At 53.4% G+C, this 14,712-nt stretch overlaps 42 non-coding genes across 42 annotated transcripts; 21 read left to right on the plus strand and 21 right to left on the minus strand.

Annotated features, from left to right (window-relative positions):
- Positions 1 to 45: 45 nt before the first annotated feature.
- On the plus strand, positions 46 to 117 carry Trnad-guc. Its single transcript has one exon. It is a non-coding gene; the product is annotated as a tRNA-Asp (tRNA).
- A 233-nt stretch (positions 118 to 350) lies between these two features.
- Positions 351 to 422, minus strand: Trnam-cau. The gene has a single exon. It is a non-coding gene; the product is annotated as a tRNA-Met (tRNA).
- Positions 423 to 696: 274 nt separating this feature from the next.
- Positions 697 to 769, minus strand: Trnar-acg. Its single transcript has one exon. It is a non-coding gene; the product is annotated as a tRNA-Arg (tRNA).
- Positions 770 to 1,214: 445 nt separating this feature from the next.
- Positions 1,215 to 1,306, plus strand: Trnai-uau. The gene is given in 2 exon segments: positions 1,215 to 1,252; positions 1,271 to 1,306. It is a non-coding gene; the product is annotated as a tRNA-Ile (tRNA).
- Positions 1,307 to 1,418: 112 nt separating this feature from the next.
- Positions 1,419 to 1,490, plus strand: Trnad-guc. Its single transcript has one exon. It is a non-coding gene; the product is annotated as a tRNA-Asp (tRNA).
- Positions 1,491 to 1,723: 233 nt separating this feature from the next.
- Positions 1,724 to 1,795, minus strand: Trnam-cau. Its single transcript has one exon. It is a non-coding gene; the product is annotated as a tRNA-Met (tRNA).
- A 274-nt stretch (positions 1,796 to 2,069) lies between these two features.
- Positions 2,070 to 2,142, minus strand: Trnar-acg. The gene has a single exon. It is a non-coding gene; the product is annotated as a tRNA-Arg (tRNA).
- Positions 2,143 to 2,587: 445 nt separating this feature from the next.
- Positions 2,588 to 2,679, plus strand: Trnai-uau. The gene is given in 2 exon segments: positions 2,588 to 2,625; positions 2,644 to 2,679. It is a non-coding gene; the product is annotated as a tRNA-Ile (tRNA).
- Positions 2,680 to 2,791: 112 nt separating this feature from the next.
- Trnad-guc lies at positions 2,792 to 2,863 on the plus strand. The gene has a single exon. It is a non-coding gene; the product is annotated as a tRNA-Asp (tRNA).
- A 233-nt stretch (positions 2,864 to 3,096) lies between these two features.
- Trnam-cau lies at positions 3,097 to 3,168 on the minus strand. Its single transcript has one exon. It is a non-coding gene; the product is annotated as a tRNA-Met (tRNA).
- Positions 3,169 to 3,442: 274 nt separating this feature from the next.
- On the minus strand, positions 3,443 to 3,515 carry Trnar-acg. The gene has a single exon. It is a non-coding gene; the product is annotated as a tRNA-Arg (tRNA).
- A 445-nt stretch (positions 3,516 to 3,960) lies between these two features.
- Trnai-uau lies at positions 3,961 to 4,052 on the plus strand. The gene is given in 2 exon segments: positions 3,961 to 3,998; positions 4,017 to 4,052. It is a non-coding gene; the product is annotated as a tRNA-Ile (tRNA).
- A 112-nt stretch (positions 4,053 to 4,164) lies between these two features.
- On the plus strand, positions 4,165 to 4,236 carry Trnad-guc. The gene has a single exon. It is a non-coding gene; the product is annotated as a tRNA-Asp (tRNA).
- A 233-nt stretch (positions 4,237 to 4,469) lies between these two features.
- Trnam-cau lies at positions 4,470 to 4,541 on the minus strand. The gene has a single exon. It is a non-coding gene; the product is annotated as a tRNA-Met (tRNA).
- Positions 4,542 to 4,815: 274 nt separating this feature from the next.
- Trnar-acg lies at positions 4,816 to 4,888 on the minus strand. Its single transcript has one exon. It is a non-coding gene; the product is annotated as a tRNA-Arg (tRNA).
- Positions 4,889 to 5,333: 445 nt separating this feature from the next.
- Positions 5,334 to 5,425, plus strand: Trnai-uau. The gene is given in 2 exon segments: positions 5,334 to 5,371; positions 5,390 to 5,425. It is a non-coding gene; the product is annotated as a tRNA-Ile (tRNA).
- Positions 5,426 to 5,537: 112 nt separating this feature from the next.
- Trnad-guc lies at positions 5,538 to 5,609 on the plus strand. The gene has a single exon. It is a non-coding gene; the product is annotated as a tRNA-Asp (tRNA).
- A 233-nt stretch (positions 5,610 to 5,842) lies between these two features.
- Positions 5,843 to 5,914, minus strand: Trnam-cau. The gene has a single exon. It is a non-coding gene; the product is annotated as a tRNA-Met (tRNA).
- Positions 5,915 to 6,188: 274 nt separating this feature from the next.
- Positions 6,189 to 6,261, minus strand: Trnar-acg. The gene has a single exon. It is a non-coding gene; the product is annotated as a tRNA-Arg (tRNA).
- A 445-nt stretch (positions 6,262 to 6,706) lies between these two features.
- Positions 6,707 to 6,798, plus strand: Trnai-uau. Its single transcript is given in 2 exon segments — positions 6,707 to 6,744; positions 6,763 to 6,798. It is a non-coding gene; the product is annotated as a tRNA-Ile (tRNA).
- Positions 6,799 to 6,910: 112 nt separating this feature from the next.
- On the plus strand, positions 6,911 to 6,982 carry Trnad-guc. The gene has a single exon. It is a non-coding gene; the product is annotated as a tRNA-Asp (tRNA).
- A 233-nt stretch (positions 6,983 to 7,215) lies between these two features.
- Trnam-cau lies at positions 7,216 to 7,287 on the minus strand. Its single transcript has one exon. It is a non-coding gene; the product is annotated as a tRNA-Met (tRNA).
- Positions 7,288 to 7,561: 274 nt separating this feature from the next.
- Trnar-acg lies at positions 7,562 to 7,634 on the minus strand. Its single transcript has one exon. It is a non-coding gene; the product is annotated as a tRNA-Arg (tRNA).
- A 445-nt stretch (positions 7,635 to 8,079) lies between these two features.
- Trnai-uau lies at positions 8,080 to 8,171 on the plus strand. Its single transcript is given in 2 exon segments — positions 8,080 to 8,117; positions 8,136 to 8,171. It is a non-coding gene; the product is annotated as a tRNA-Ile (tRNA).
- Positions 8,172 to 8,283: 112 nt separating this feature from the next.
- Positions 8,284 to 8,355, plus strand: Trnad-guc. The gene has a single exon. It is a non-coding gene; the product is annotated as a tRNA-Asp (tRNA).
- A 233-nt stretch (positions 8,356 to 8,588) lies between these two features.
- Positions 8,589 to 8,660, minus strand: Trnam-cau. The gene has a single exon. It is a non-coding gene; the product is annotated as a tRNA-Met (tRNA).
- A 274-nt stretch (positions 8,661 to 8,934) lies between these two features.
- Trnar-acg lies at positions 8,935 to 9,007 on the minus strand. The gene has a single exon. It is a non-coding gene; the product is annotated as a tRNA-Arg (tRNA).
- A 445-nt stretch (positions 9,008 to 9,452) lies between these two features.
- Trnai-uau lies at positions 9,453 to 9,544 on the plus strand. Its single transcript is given in 2 exon segments — positions 9,453 to 9,490; positions 9,509 to 9,544. It is a non-coding gene; the product is annotated as a tRNA-Ile (tRNA).
- A 112-nt stretch (positions 9,545 to 9,656) lies between these two features.
- On the plus strand, positions 9,657 to 9,728 carry Trnad-guc. The gene has a single exon. It is a non-coding gene; the product is annotated as a tRNA-Asp (tRNA).
- A 233-nt stretch (positions 9,729 to 9,961) lies between these two features.
- Positions 9,962 to 10,033, minus strand: Trnam-cau. Its single transcript has one exon. It is a non-coding gene; the product is annotated as a tRNA-Met (tRNA).
- Positions 10,034 to 10,307: 274 nt separating this feature from the next.
- Positions 10,308 to 10,380, minus strand: Trnar-acg. Its single transcript has one exon. It is a non-coding gene; the product is annotated as a tRNA-Arg (tRNA).
- Positions 10,381 to 10,825: 445 nt separating this feature from the next.
- On the plus strand, positions 10,826 to 10,917 carry Trnai-uau. Its single transcript is given in 2 exon segments — positions 10,826 to 10,863; positions 10,882 to 10,917. It is a non-coding gene; the product is annotated as a tRNA-Ile (tRNA).
- Positions 10,918 to 11,029: 112 nt separating this feature from the next.
- Trnad-guc lies at positions 11,030 to 11,101 on the plus strand. Its single transcript has one exon. It is a non-coding gene; the product is annotated as a tRNA-Asp (tRNA).
- Positions 11,102 to 11,334: 233 nt separating this feature from the next.
- On the minus strand, positions 11,335 to 11,406 carry Trnam-cau. Its single transcript has one exon. It is a non-coding gene; the product is annotated as a tRNA-Met (tRNA).
- Positions 11,407 to 11,680: 274 nt separating this feature from the next.
- Positions 11,681 to 11,753, minus strand: Trnar-acg. The gene has a single exon. It is a non-coding gene; the product is annotated as a tRNA-Arg (tRNA).
- Positions 11,754 to 12,198: 445 nt separating this feature from the next.
- Trnai-uau lies at positions 12,199 to 12,290 on the plus strand. The gene is given in 2 exon segments: positions 12,199 to 12,236; positions 12,255 to 12,290. It is a non-coding gene; the product is annotated as a tRNA-Ile (tRNA).
- A 112-nt stretch (positions 12,291 to 12,402) lies between these two features.
- Trnad-guc lies at positions 12,403 to 12,474 on the plus strand. Its single transcript has one exon. It is a non-coding gene; the product is annotated as a tRNA-Asp (tRNA).
- A 579-nt stretch (positions 12,475 to 13,053) lies between these two features.
- Trnar-acg lies at positions 13,054 to 13,126 on the minus strand. Its single transcript has one exon. It is a non-coding gene; the product is annotated as a tRNA-Arg (tRNA).
- A 445-nt stretch (positions 13,127 to 13,571) lies between these two features.
- On the plus strand, positions 13,572 to 13,663 carry Trnai-uau. The gene is given in 2 exon segments: positions 13,572 to 13,609; positions 13,628 to 13,663. It is a non-coding gene; the product is annotated as a tRNA-Ile (tRNA).
- Positions 13,664 to 13,775: 112 nt separating this feature from the next.
- On the plus strand, positions 13,776 to 13,847 carry Trnad-guc. The gene has a single exon. It is a non-coding gene; the product is annotated as a tRNA-Asp (tRNA).
- A 233-nt stretch (positions 13,848 to 14,080) lies between these two features.
- Positions 14,081 to 14,152, minus strand: Trnam-cau. The gene has a single exon. It is a non-coding gene; the product is annotated as a tRNA-Met (tRNA).
- Positions 14,153 to 14,426: 274 nt separating this feature from the next.
- Positions 14,427 to 14,499, minus strand: Trnar-acg. Its single transcript has one exon. It is a non-coding gene; the product is annotated as a tRNA-Arg (tRNA).
- Between the last annotated feature and the right edge of the window lie 213 nt (positions 14,500 to 14,712).

Here is a 14,712-nt window from a genome sequence, read left to right on the forward strand (position 1 = left end):
TGAGAGACCATAAATGTGCGTGCACTGCAGTCAAAGACCGCGTGTTCCTCGGTAGTATAGTGGTTAGTATCCCCGCCTGTCACGCGGGAGACCGGGGTTCGATTCCCCGCCGGGGAGATGCGATTTTTATATCGCGAAGGTTGCACGTGTGGCCCGAAAAAGCATTACCGTTGTGATCAAGGAATGTAATTGCTAAAAAATCGTAAGAAAGTCTGCGTCTTAGGAAGTGTTTCTCGTATTCTGCACACGACGTCGTCGTTTCACAACTCACAGGGTTTGCTGTCGACGCTGAATCAGCGCACCCCAAGATTAATGATCGAGCTCGAAGCACCCAAGAAAAAGAATAATTTTAGCAGAGCGTGGTTTCGATCCACGGACCTCTGGGTTATGGGCCCAGCACGCTTCCACTGCGCCACTCTGCTGTGCGGAGAGAAGCGCGCTCTTCGGTGCGTGACATGGGACACTTGGAAAAGCGTTGTCTGCGTCGCCTACCGTTTAATTAACTGTGTAGCATCTCCCAGCTTGACTTGTCTCGACTTTGCTCGACTGACGCTACGCTGACGCTTGCACGAAGCGATATTTACCGCGATCGTCTCGAGATGCAGCTGCGAGATGCTCAGGATTAACATTGCACTCCACGAAGGTGGAGACATTCGAATGCACTGCCTAGCTACGCGCCCGCAACTAACAAAATGCCGACCCTGCCAGGATTCGAACCTGGAATCTTCCGATCCGTAGTCAGACGCGTTATCCGTTGCGCCACAGGGCCACCGTTCGCGTTTTCTGCTACGAGGCGGGTGCACATCGCAAAGCAACGTGTTCTCCGTGGCTCGGCAATTGCATGCCATCCACTGACAACGTCGGCGCGGCCACTCTGGTCTTCCGCACTCTGCAGGGAGCTGCCGCCAAGGAAGGCATCTCTCCTCCAGCTGCTCGGCCACGGAGCGCCTGCACAGCTTAGAGCTTGCCACACATCTGCCGTCGCTGTTGGACAGGTAGCGGAATGCCAGGCGCCCGTTTTTTTGCATTTTTTCGGTGATGACAAGCGGTTGACATGCTTGTAAGTGTAGCATATAAAACAAGAATCGTGTGAAGCATTCGTAGACAGGTGCTAAAGTCGTAGTATGGCAACAGGTGACGGTCGTATGACGGGTCTGTAGCCACAACAGGTTGGCATCAAAGTGAATACCGCTAACTGTAAGCACTCTGCTGTAGCCCCAGTGGCGCAATTGGTTAGCGCACGGTACTTATAAGGCAGTAGCCGTGAGCAATGCCGGGGTTGTGAGTTCGAGCCTCACCTGGGGCATACTTTTATTTCGTAGCAGCTGACTATGGAAGCATCGGGACGCTAGATTTGAGATGTATCACGTACCTGAGAGACCATAAATGTGCGTGCACTGCAGTCAACGACCGCGTGTTCCTCGGTAGTATAGTGGTTAGTATCCCCGCCTGTCACGCGGGAGACCGGGGTTCGATTCCCCGCCGGGGAGATGCGATTTTTATATCGCGAAGGTTGCACGTGTGGCCCGAAAAAGCATTACCGTTGTGATCAAGGAATGTAATTGCTAAAAAATCGTAAGAAAGTCTGCGTCTTAGGAAGTGTTTCTCGTATTCTGCACACGACGTCGTCGTTTCACAACTCACAGGGTTTGCTGTCGACGCTGAATCAGCGCACCCCAAGATTAATGATCGAGCTCGAAGCACCCAAGAAAAAGAATAATTTTAGCAGAGCGTGGTTTCGATCCACGGACCTCTGGGTTATGGGCCCAGCACGCTTCCACTGCGCCACTCTGCTGTGCGGAAAGAGGCGCGCTCTTCGGAGCGTGACATGGGACACTTGGAAAAGCGTTGTCTGCGTCGCCTACCGTTTAATTAACTGTGTAGCATCTCCCAGCTTGACTTGTCTCGACTTTGCTCGACTGACGCTACGCTGACGCTTGCAGGAAGCGATATTTACCGCGATCGTCTCGAGATGCAGCTGCGAGATGCTCAGGATTAACATTGCACTCCACGAAGGTGGAGACATTCGAATGCACTACCTAGCTACGCGCCCGCAACTAACAAAATGCCGACCCTGCCAGGATTCGAACCTGGAATCTTCCGATCCGTAGTCAGACGCGTTATCCGTTGCGCCACAGGGCCACCGTTCGCGTTTTCTGCTACGAGGCGGGTGCACATCGCAAAGCAACGTGTTCTCCGTGGCTCGGCAATTGCATGCCATCCACTGACAACGTCGGCGCGGCCACTCTGGTCTTCCGCACTCTGCAGGGAGCTGCCACCAAGGAAGGCATCTCTCCTCCAGCTGCTCGGCCACGGAGCGCCTGCACAGCTTAGAGCTTGCCACACATCTGCCGTCGCTGTTGGACAGGTAGCGGAATGCCAGGCGCCCGTTTTTTTGCATTTTTTCGATGATGACAAGCGGTTGACATGCTTGTAAGTGTAGCATATAAAACAAGAATCGTGTGAAGCATTCGTAGACAGGTGCTAAAGTCGTAGTATGGCCGCAGGTGACGGTCGTATGACGGGTCTGTAGCCACAACAGGTTGGCATCAAAGTGAATACCGCTAACTGTAAGCACTCTGCTGTAGCCCCAGTGGCGCAATTGGTTAGCGCACGGTACTTATAAGGCAGTAGCCGTGAGCAATGCCGGGGTTGTGAGTTCGAGCCTCACCTGGGGCATACTTTTATTTCGTAGCAGCTGACTATGGAAGCATCGGGACGCTAGATTTGAGATGTATCACGTACCTGAGAGACCATAAATATGCGTGCACTGCAGTCAACGACCGCGTGTTCCTCGGTAGTATAGTGGTTAGTACCCCCGCCTGTCACGCGGGACACCGGGGTTCGATTCCCCGCCGGGGAGATGCGATTTTTATATCGCGAAGGTTGCACGTGTGGCCCGAAAAAGCATTACCGTTGTGATCAAGGAATGTAATTGCTAAAAAATCGTAAGAAAGTCTGCGTCTTAGGAAGTGTTTCTCGTATTCTGCACACGACGTCGTCGTTTCACAACTCACAGGGTTTGCTGTCGACGCTGAATCAGCGCACCCCAAGATTAATGATCGAGCTCGAAGCACCCAAGAAAAAGAATAATTTTAGCAGAGCGTGGTTTCGATCCACGGACCTCTGGGTTATGGGCCCAGCACGCTTCCACTGCGCCACTCTGCTGTGCGGAGAGAAGCGCGCTCTTCGGTGCGTGACATGGGACACTTGGAAAAGCGTTGTCTGCGTCGCCTACCGTTTAATTAACTGTGTAGCATCTCCCAGCTTGACTTGTCTCGACTTTGCTCGACTGACGCTACGCTGACGCTTGCACGAAGCGATATTTACCGCGATCGTCTCGAGATGCAGCTGCGAGATGCTCAGGATTAACATTGCACTCCACGAAGGTGGAGACATTCGAATGCACTGCCTAGCTACGCGCCCGCAACTAACAAAATGCCGACCCTGCCAGGATTCGAACCTGGAATCTTCCGATCCGTAGTCAGACGCGTTATCCGTTGCGCCACAGGGCCACCGTTCGCGTTTTCTGCTACGAGGCGGGTGCACATCGCAAAGCAACGTGTTCTCCGTGGCTCGGCAATTGCATGCCATCCACTGACAACGTCGGCGCGGCCACTCTGGTCTTCCGCACTCTGCAGGGAGCTGCCGCCAAGGAAGGCATCTCTCCTCCAGCTGCTCGGCCACGGAGCGCCTGCACAGCTTAGAGCTTGCCACACATCTGCCGTCGCTGTTGGACAGGTAGCGGAATGCCAGGCGCCCGTTTTTTTGCATTTTTTCGGTGATGACAAGCGGTTGACATGCTTGTAAGTGTAGCATATAAAACAAGAATCGTGTGAAGCATTCGTAGACAGGTGCTAAAGTCGTAGTATGGCAACAGGTGACGGTCGTATGACGGGTCTGTAGCCACAACAGGTTGGCATCAAAGTGAATACCGCTAACTGTAAGCACTCTGCTGTAGCCCCAGTGGCGCAATTGGTTAGCGCACGGTACTTATAAGGCAGTAGCCGTGAGCAATGCCGGGGTTGTGAGTTCGAGCCTCACCTGGGGCATACTTTTATTTCGTAGCAGCTGACTATGGAAGCATCGGGACGCTAGATTTGAGATGTATCACGTACCTGAGAGACCATAAATGTGCGTGCACTGCAGTCAACGACCGCGTGTTCCTCGGTAGTATAGTGGTTAGTATCCCCGCCTGTCACGCGGGAGACCGGGGTTCGATTCCCCGCCGGGGAGATGCGATTTTTATATCGCGAAGGTTGCACGTGTGGCCCGAAAAAGCATTACCGTTGTGATCAAGGAATGTAATTGCTAAAAAATCGTAAGAAAGTCTGCGTCTTAGGAAGTGTTTCTCGTATTCTGCACACGACGTCGTCGTTTCACAACTCACAGGGTTTGCTGTCGACGCTGAATCAGCGCACCCCAAGATTAATGATCGAGCTCGAAGCACCCAAGAAAAAGAATAATTTTAGCAGAGCGTGGTTTCGATCCACGGACCTCTGGGTTATGGGCCCAGCACGCTTCCACTGCGCCACTCTGCTGTGCGGAAAGAGGCGCGCTCTTCGGAGCGTGACATGGGACACTTGGAAAAGCGTTGTCTGCGTCGCCTACCGTTTAATTAACTGTGTAGCATCTCCCAGCTTGACTTGTCTCGACTTTGCTCGACTGACGCTACGCTGACGCTTGCAGGAAGCGATATTTACCGCGATCGTCTCGAGATGCAGCTGCGAGATGCTCAGGATTAACATTGCACTCCACGAAGGTGGAGACATTCGAATGCACTACCTAGCTACGCGCCCGCAACTAACAAAATGCCGACCCTGCCAGGATTCGAACCTGGAATCTTCCGATCCGTAGTCAGACGCGTTATCCGTTGCGCCACAGGGCCACCGTTCGCGTTTTCTGCTACGAGGCGGGTGCACATCGCAAAGCAACGTGTTCTCCGTGGCTCGGCAATTGCATGCCATCCACTGACAACGTCGGCGCGGCCACTCTGGTCTTCCGCACTCTGCAGGGAGCTGCCACCAAGGAAGGCATCTCTCCTCCAGCTGCTCGGCCACGGAGCGCCTGCACAGCTTAGAGCTTGCCACACATCTGCCGTCGCTGTTGGACAGGTAGCGGAATGCCAGGCGCCCGTTTTTTTGCATTTTTTCGGTGATGACAAGCGGTTGACATGCTTGTAAGTGTAGCATATAAAACAAGAATCGTGTGAAGCATTCGTAGACAGGTGCTAAAGTCGTAGTATGGCCGCAGGTGACGGTCGTATGACGGGTCTGTAGCCACAACAGGTTGGCATCAAAGTGAATACCGCTAACTGTAAGCACTCTGCTGTAGCCCCAGTGGCGCAATTGGTTAGCGCACGGTACTTATAAGGCAGTAGCCGTGAGCAATGCCGGGGTTGTGAGTTCGAGCCTCACCTGGGGCATACTTTTATTTCGTAGCAGCTGACTATGGAAGCATCGGGACGCTAGATTTGAGATGTATCACGTACCTGAGAGACCATAAATGTGCGTGCACTGCAGTCAACGACCGCGTGTTCCTCGGTAGTATAGTGGTTAGTATCCCCGCCTGTCACGCGGGAGACCGGGGTTCGATTCCCCGCCGGGGAGATGCGATTTTTATATCGCGAAGGTTGCACGTGTGGCCCGAAAAAGCATTACCGTTGTGATCAAGGAATGTAATTGCTAAAAAATCGTAAGAAAGTCTGCGTCTTAGGAAGTGTTTCTCGTATTCTGCACACGACGTCGTCGTTTCACAACTCACAGGGTTTGCTGTCGACGCTGAATCAGCGCACCCCAAGATTAATGATCGAGCTCGAAGCACCCAAGAAAAAGAATAATTTTAGCAGAGCGTGGTTTCGATCCACGGACCTCTGGGTTATGGGCCCAGCACGCTTCCACTGCGCCACTCTGCTGTGCGGAGAGAAGCGCGCTCTTCGGTGCGTGACATGGGACACTTGGAAAAGCGTTGTCTGCGTCGCCTACCGTTTAATTAACTGTGTAGCATCTCCCAGCTTGACTTGTCTCGACTTTGCTCGACTGACGCTACGCTGACGCTTGCACGAAGCGATATTTACCGCGATCGTCTCGAGATGCAGCTGCGAGATGCTCAGGATTAACATTGCACTCCACGAAGGTGGAGACATTCGAATGCACTGCCTAGCTACGCGCCCGCAACTAACAAAATGCCGACCCTGCCAGGATTCGAACCTGGAATCTTCCGATCCGTAGTCAGACGCGTTATCCGTTGCGCCACAGGGCCACCGTTCGCGTTTTCTGCTACGAGGCGGGTGCACATCGCAAAGCAACGTGTTCTCCGTGGCTCGGCAATTGCATGCCATCCACTGACAACGTCGGCGCGGCCACTCTGGTCTTCCGCACTCTGCAGGGAGCTGCCGCCAAGGAAGGCATCTCTCCTCCAGCTGCTCGGCCACGGAGCGCCTGCACAGCTTAGAGCTTGCCACACATCTGCCGTCGCTGTTGGACAGGTAGCGGAATGCCAGGCGCCCGTTTTTTTGCATTTTTTCGGTGATGACAAGCGGTTGACATGCTTGTAAGTGTAGCATATAAAACAAGAATCGTGTGAAGCATTCGTAGACAGGTGCTAAAGTCGTAGTATGGCAACAGGTGACGGTCGTATGACGGGTCTGTAGCCACAACAGGTTGGCATCAAAGTGAATACCGCTAACTGTAAGCACTCTGCTGTAGCCCCAGTGGCGCAATTGGTTAGCGCACGGTACTTATAAGGCAGTAGCCGTGAGCAATGCCGGGGTTGTGAGTTCGAGCCTCACCTGGGGCATACTTTTATTTCGTAGCAGCTGACTATGGAAGCATCGGGACGCTAGATTTGAGATGTATCACGTACCTGAGAGACCATAAATGTGCGTGCACTGCAGTCAACGACCGCGTGTTCCTCGGTAGTATAGTGGTTAGTATCCCCGCCTGTCACGCGGGAGACCGGGGTTCGATTCCCCGCCGGGGAGATGCGATTTTTATATCGCGAAGGTTGCACGTGTGGCCCGAAAAAGCATTACCGTTGTGATCAAGGAATGTAATTGCTAAAAAATCGTAAGAAAGTCTGCGTCTTAGGAAGTGTTTCTCGTATTCTGCACACGACGTCGTCGTTTCACAACTCACAGGGTTTGCTGTCGACGCTGAATCAGCGCACCCCAAGATTAATGATCGAGCTCGAAGCACCCAAGAAAAAGAATAATTTTAGCAGAGCGTGGTTTCGATCCACGGACCTCTGGGTTATGGGCCCAGCACGCTTCCACTGCGCCACTCTGCTGTGCGGAAAGAGGCGCGCTCTTCGGAGCGTGACATGGGACACTTGGAAAAGCGTTGTCTGCGTCGCCTACCGTTTAATTAACTGTGTAGCATCTCCCAGCTTGACTTGTCTCGACTTTGCTCGACTGACGCTACGCTGACGCTTGCAGGAAGCGATATTTACCGCGATCGTCTCGAGATGCAGCTGCGAGATGCTCAGGATTAACATTGCACTCCACGAAGGTGGAGACATTCGAATGCACTACCTAGCTACGCGCCCGCAACTAACAAAATGCCGACCCTGCCAGGATTCGAACCTGGAATCTTCCGATCCGTAGTCAGACGCGTTATCCGTTGCGCCACAGGGCCACCGTTCGCGTTTTCTGCTACGAGGCGGGTGCACATCGCAAAGCAACGTGTTCTCCGTGGCTCGGCAATTGCATGCCATCCACTGACAACGTCGGCGCGGCCACTCTGGTCTTCCGCACTCTGCAGGGAGCTGCCACCAAGGAAGGCATCTCTCCTCCAGCTGCTCGGCCACGGAGCGCCTGCACAGCTTAGAGCTTGCCACACATCTGCCGTCGCTGTTGGACAGGTAGCGGAATGCCAGGCGCCCGTTTTTTTGCATTTTTTCGGTGATGACAAGCGGTTGACATGCTTGTAAGTGTAGCATATAAAACAAGAATCGTGTGAAGCATTCGTAGACAGGTGCTAAAGTCGTAGTATGGCCGCAGGTGACGGTCGTATGACGGGTCTGTAGCCACAACAGGTTGGCATCAAAGTGAATACCGCTAACTGTAAGCACTCTGCTGTAGCCCCAGTGGCGCAATTGGTTAGCGCACGGTACTTATAAGGCAGTAGCCGTGAGCAATGCCGGGGTTGTGAGTTCGAGCCTCACCTGGGGCATACTTTTATTTCGTAGCAGCTGACTATGGAAGCATCGGGACGCTAGATTTGAGATGTATCACGTACCTGAGAGACCATAAATGTGCGTGCACTGCAGTCAACGACCGCGTGTTCCTCGGTAGTATAGTGGTTAGTATCCCCGCCTGTCACGCGGGAGACCGGGGTTCGATTCCCCGCCGGGGAGATGCGATTTTTATATCGCGAAGGTTGCACGTGTGGCCCGAAAAAGCATTACCGTTGTGATCAAGGAATGTAATTGCTAAAAAATCGTAAGAAAGTCTGCGTCTTAGGAAGTGTTTCTCGTATTCTGCACACGACGTCGTCGTTTCACAACTCACAGGGTTTGCTGTCGACGCTGAATCAGCGCACCCCAAGATTAATGATCGAGCTCGAAGCACCCAAGAAAAAGAATAATTTTAGCAGAGCGTGGTTTCGATCCACGGACCTCTGGGTTATGGGCCCAGCACGCTTCCACTGCGCCACTCTGCTGTGCGGAGAGAGGCGCGCTCTTCGGTGCGTGACATGGGACACTTGGAAAAGCGTTGTCTGCGTCGCCTACCGTTTAATTAACTGTGTAGCATCTCCCAGCTTGACTTGTCTCGACTTTGCTCGACTGACGCTACGCTGACGCTTGCACCAAGCGATATTTACCGCGATCGTCTCGAGATGCAGCTGCGAGATGCTCAGGATTAACATTGCACTCCACGAAGGTGGAGACATTCGAATGCACTGCCTAGCTACGCGCCCGCAACTAACAAAATGCCGACCCTGCCAGGATTCGAACCTGGAATCTTCTGATCCGTAGTCAGACGCGTTATCCGTTGCGCCACAGGGCCACCGTTCGCGTTTTCTGCTACGAGGCGGGTGCACATCGCAAAGCAACGTGTTCTCCGTGGCTCGGCAATTGCATGCCATCCACTGACAACGTCGGCGCGGCCACTCTGGTCTTCCGCACTCTGCAGGGAGCTGCCACCAAGGAAGGCATCTCTCCTCCAGCTGCTCGGCCACGGAGCGCCTGCACAGCTTAGAGCTTGCCACACATCTGCCGTCGCTGTTGGACAGGTAGCGGAATGCCAGGCGCCCGTTTTTTTGCATTTTTTCGGTGATGACAAGCGGTTGACATGCTTGTAAGTGTAGCATATAAAACAAGAATCGTGTGAAGCATTCGTAGACAGGTGCTAAAGTCGTAGTATGGCCGCAGGTGACGGTCGTATGACGGGTCTGTAGCCACAACAGGTTGGCATCAAAGTGAATACCGCTAACTGTAAGCACTCTGCTGTAGCCCCAGTGGCGCAATTGGTTAGCGCACGGTACTTATAAGGCAGTAGCCGTGAGCAATGCCGGGGTTGTGAGTTCGAGCCTCACCTGGGGCATACTTTTATTTCGTAGCAGCTGACTATGGAAGCATCGGGACGCTAGATTTGAGATGTATCACGTACCTGAGAGACCATAAATGTGCGTGCACTGCAGTCAACGACCGCGTGTTCCTCGGTAGTATAGTGGTTAGTACCCCCGCCTGTCACGCGGGAGACCGGGGTTCGATTCCCCGCCGGGGAGATGCGATTTTTATATCGCGAAGGTTGCACGTGTGGCCCGAAAAAGCATTACCGTTGTGATCAAGGAATGTAATTGCTAAAAAATCGTAAGAAAGTCTGCGTCTTAGGAAGTGTTTCTCGTATTCTGCACACGACGTCGTCGTTTCACAACTCACAGGGTTTGCTGTCGACGCTGAATCAGCGCACCCCAAGATTAATGATCGAGCTCGAAGCACCCAAGAAAAAGAATAATTTTAGCAGAGCGTGGTTTCGATCCACGGACCTCTGGGTTATGGGCCCAGCACGCTTCCACTGCGCCACTCTGCTGTGCGGAAAGAGGCCCGCTCTTCGGATCGTGACATGGGACACTTGGAAAAGCGTTGTCTGCGTCGCCTACCGTTTAATTAACTGTGTAGCATCTCCCAGCTTGACTTGTCTCGACTTTGCTCGACTGACGCTACGCTGACGCTTGCACGAAGCGATATTTACCGCGATCGTCTCGAGATGCAGCTGCGAGATGCTCAGGATTAACATTGCACTCCACGAAGGTGGAGACATTCGAATGCACTGCCTAGCTACGCGCCCGCAACTAACAAAATGCCGACCCTGCCAGGATTCGAACCTGGAATCTTCCGATCCGTAGTCAGACGCGTTATCCGTTGCGCCACAGGGCCACCGTTCGCGTTTTCTGCTACGAGGCGGGTGCACATCGCAAAGCAACGTGTTCTCCGTGGCTCGGCAATTGCATGCCATCCACTGACAACGTCGGCGCGGCCACTCTGGTCTTCCGCACTCTGCAGGGAGCTGCCACCAAGGAAGGCATCTCTCCTCCAGCTGCTCGGCCACGGAGCGCCTGCACAGCTTAGAGCTTGCCACACATCTGCCGTCGCTGTTGGACAGGTAGCGGAATGCCAGGCGCCCGTTTTTTTGCATTTTTTCGGTGATGACAAGCGGTTGACATGCTTGTAAGTGTAGCATATAAAACAAGAATCGTGTGAAGCATTCGTAGACAGGTGCTAAAGTCGTAGTATGGCCGCAGGTGACGGTCGTATGACGGGTCTGTAGCCACAACAGGTTGGCATCAAAGTGAATACCGCTAACTGTAAGCACTCTGCTGTAGCCCCAGTGGCGCAATTGGTTAGCGCACGGTACTTATAAGGCAGTAGCCGTGAGCAATGCCGGGGTTGTGAGTTCGAGCCTCACCTGGGGCATACTTTTATTTCGTAGCAGCTGACTATGGAAGCATCGGGACGCTAGATTTGAGATGTATCACGTACCTGAGAGACCATAAATGTGCGTGCACTGCAGTCAAAGACCGCGTGTTCCTCGGTAGTATAGTGGTTAGTATCCCCGCCTGTCACGCGGGAGACCGGGGTTCGATTCCCCGCCGGGGAGATGCGATTTTTATATCGCGAAGGTTGCACGTGTGGCCCGAAAAAGCATTACCGTTGTGATCAAGGAATGTAATTGCTAAAAAATCGTAAGAAAGTCTGCGTCTTAGGAAGTGTTTCTCGTATTCTGCACACGACGTCGTCGTTTCACAACTCACAGGGTTTGCTGTCGACGCTGAATCAGCGCACCCCAAGATTAATGATCGAGCTCGAAGCACCCAAGAAAAAGAATAATTTTAGCAGAGCGTGGTTTCGATCCACGGACCTCTGGGTTATGGGCCCAGCACGCTTCCACTGCGCCACTCTGCTGTGCGGAGAGAAGCGCGCTCTTCGGTGCGTGACATGGGACACTTGGAAAAGCGTTGTCTGCGTCGCCTACCGTTTAATTAACTGTGTAGCATCTCCCAGCTTGACTTGTCTCGACTTTGCTCGACTGACGCTACGCTGACGCTTGCACCAAGCGATATTTACCGCGATCGTCTCGAGATGCAGCTGCGAGATGCTCAGGATTAACATTGCACTCCACGAAGGTGGAGACATTCGAATGCACTGCCTAGCTACGCGCCCGCAACTAACAAAATGCCGACCCTGCCAGGATTCGAACCTGGAATCTTCTGATCCGTAGTCAGACGCGTTATCCGTTGCGCCACAGGGCCACCGTTCGCGTTTTCTGCTACGAGGCGGGTGCACATCGCAAAGCAACGTGTTCTCCGTGGCTCGGCAATTGCATGCCATCCACTGACAACGTCGGCGCGGCCACTCTGGTCTTCCGCACTCTGCAGGGAGCTGCCACCAAGGAAGGCATCTCTCCTCCAGCTGCTCGGCCACGGAGCGCCTGCACAGCTTAGAGCTTGCCACACATCTGCCGTCGCTGTTGGACAGGTAGCGGAATGCCAGGCGCCCGTTTTTTTGCATTTTTTCGGTGATGACAAGCGGTTGACATGCTTGTAAGTGTAGCATATAAAACAAGAATCGTGTGAAGCATTCGTAGACAGGTGCTAAAGTCGTAGTATGGCCGCAGGTGACGGTCGTATGACGGGTCTGTAGCCACAACAGGTTGGCATCAAAGTGAATACCGCTAACTGTAAGCACTCTGCTGTAGCCCCAGTGGCGCAATTGGTTAGCGCACGGTACTTATAAGGCAGTAGCCGTGAGCAATGCCGGGGTTGTGAGTTCGAGCCTCACCTGGGGCATACTTTTATTTCGTAGCAGCTGACTATGGAAGCATCGGGACGCTAGATTTGAGATGTATCACGTACCTGAGAGACCATAAATATGCGTGCACTGCAGTCAACGACCGCGTGTTCCTCGGTAGTATAGTGGTTAGTACCCCCGCCTGTCACGCGGGAGACCGGGGTTCGATTCCCCGCCGGGGAGATGCGATTTTTATATCGCGAAGGTTGCACGTGTGGCCCGAAAAAGCATTACCGTTGTGATCAAGGAATGTAATTGCTAAAAAATCGTAAGAAAGTCTGCGTCTTAGGAAGTGTTTCTCGTATTCTGCACACGACGTCGTCGTTTCACAACTCACAGGGTTTGCTGTCGACGCTGAATCAGCGCACCCCAAGATTAATGATCGAGCTCGAAGCACCCAAGAAAAAGAATAATTTTAGCAGAGCGTGGTTTCGATCCACGGACCTCTGGGTTATGGGCCCAGCACGCTTCCACTGCGCCTTTCTGCTGTGCGGAGAGAAGGGCGCTCTTCGGTGCGTGACATGGGACACTTGGAAAAGCGTTGTCTGCGTCGCCTACCGTTTAATTAACTGTGTAGCATCTCCCAGCTTGACTTGTCTCGACTTTGCTCGACTGACGCTACGCTGACGCTTGCACGAAGCGATATTTACCGCGATCGTCTCGAGATGCAGCTGCGAGATGCTCAGGATTAACATTGCACTCCACGAAGGTGGAGACATTCGAATGCACTGCCTAGCTACGCGCCCGCAACTAACAAAATGCCGACCCTGCCAGGATTCGAACCTGGAATCTTCCGATCCGTAGTCAGACGCGTTATCCGTTGCGCCACAGGGCCACCGTTCGCGTTTTCTGCTACGAGGCGGGTGCACATCGCAAAGCAACGTGTTCTCCGTGGCTCGGCAATTGCATGCCATCCACTGACAACGTCGGCGCGGCCACTCTGGTCTTCCGCACTCTGCAGGGAGCTGCCACCAAGGAAGGCATCTCTCCTCCAGCTGCTCGGCCACGGAGCGCCTGCACAGCTTAGAGCTTGCCACACATCTGCCGTCGCTGTTGGACAGGTAGCGGAATGCCAGGCGCCCGTTTTTTTGCATTTTTTCGGTGATGACAAGCGGTTGACATGCTTGTAAGTGTAGCATATAAAACAAGAATCGTGTGAAGCATTCGTAGACAGGTGCTAAAGTCGTAGTATGGCCGCAGGTGACGGTCGTATGACGGGTCTGTAGCCACAACAGGTTGGCATCAAAGTGAATACCGCTAACTGTAAGCACTCTGCTGTAGCCCCAGTGGCGCAATTGGTTAGCGCACGGTACTTATAAGGCAGTAGCCGTGAGCAATGCCGGGGTTGTGAGTTCGAGCCTCACCTGGGGCATACTTTTATTTCGTAGCAGCTGACTATGGAAGCATCGGGACGCTAGATTTGAGATGTATCACGTACCTGAGAGACCATAAATGTGCGTGCACTGCAGTCAAAGACCGCGTGTTCCTCGGTAGTATAGTGGTTAGTATCCCCGCCTGTCACGCGGGAGACCGGGGTTCGATTCCCCGCCGGGGAGATGTGATTTTTATATCGCGAAGGTTGCACGTGTGGCCCGAAAAAGCATTACCGTTGTGATCAAGGAATGTAATTGCTAAAAAATCGTAAGAAAGTCTGCGTCTTAGGAAGTGTTTCTCGTATTCTGCACACGACGTCGTCGTTTCACAACTCACAGGGTTTGCTGTCGACGCTGAATCAGCGCACCCCAAGATTAATGATCGAGCTCGAAGCACCCAAGAAAAAGAATAATTTTAGCAGAGCGTGGTTTCGATCCACGGACCTCTGGGTTATGGGCCCAGCACGCTTCCACTGCGCCACTCTGCTGTGCGGAGAGGAGCGCGCTCTTCGGTGCGTGACATGGGACACTTGGAAAAGCGTTGTCTGCGTCGCCTACCGTTTAATTAACTGTGTAGCATCTCCCAGCTTGACTTGTCTCGACTTTGCTCGAATGACGCTACGCTGACGCTTGCACCAAGCGATATTTACCGCGATCGTCTCGAGATGCAGCTGCGAGATGCTCAGGATTAACATTGCACTCCACGAAGGTGGAGACATTCGAATGCACTGCCTAGCTACGCGCCCGCAACTAACAAAATGCCGACCCTGCCAGGATTCGAACCTGGAATCTTCTGATCCGTAGTCAGACGCGTTATCCGTTGCGCCACAGGGCCACCGTTCGCGTTTTCTGCTACGAGGCGGGTGCACATCGCAAAGCAACGTGTTCTCCGTGGCTCGGCAATTGCATGCCATCCACTGACAACGTCGGCGCGGCCACTCTGGTCTTCCGCACTCTGCAGGGAGCTGCCACCAAGGAAGGCATCTCTCCTCCAGCTGCTCGGCCACGGAGCGCCTGCACAGCTTAGAGCTTGCCACACATCTGCCGT

Source organism: Schistocerca piceifrons, unplaced genomic scaffold (assembly GCF_021461385.2).
Source record: "Schistocerca piceifrons isolate TAMUIC-IGC-003096 unplaced genomic scaffold, iqSchPice1.1 HiC_scaffold_1684, whole genome shotgun sequence".
Taxonomy (NCBI): domain Eukaryota; kingdom Metazoa; phylum Arthropoda; class Insecta; order Orthoptera; family Acrididae; genus Schistocerca; species Schistocerca piceifrons.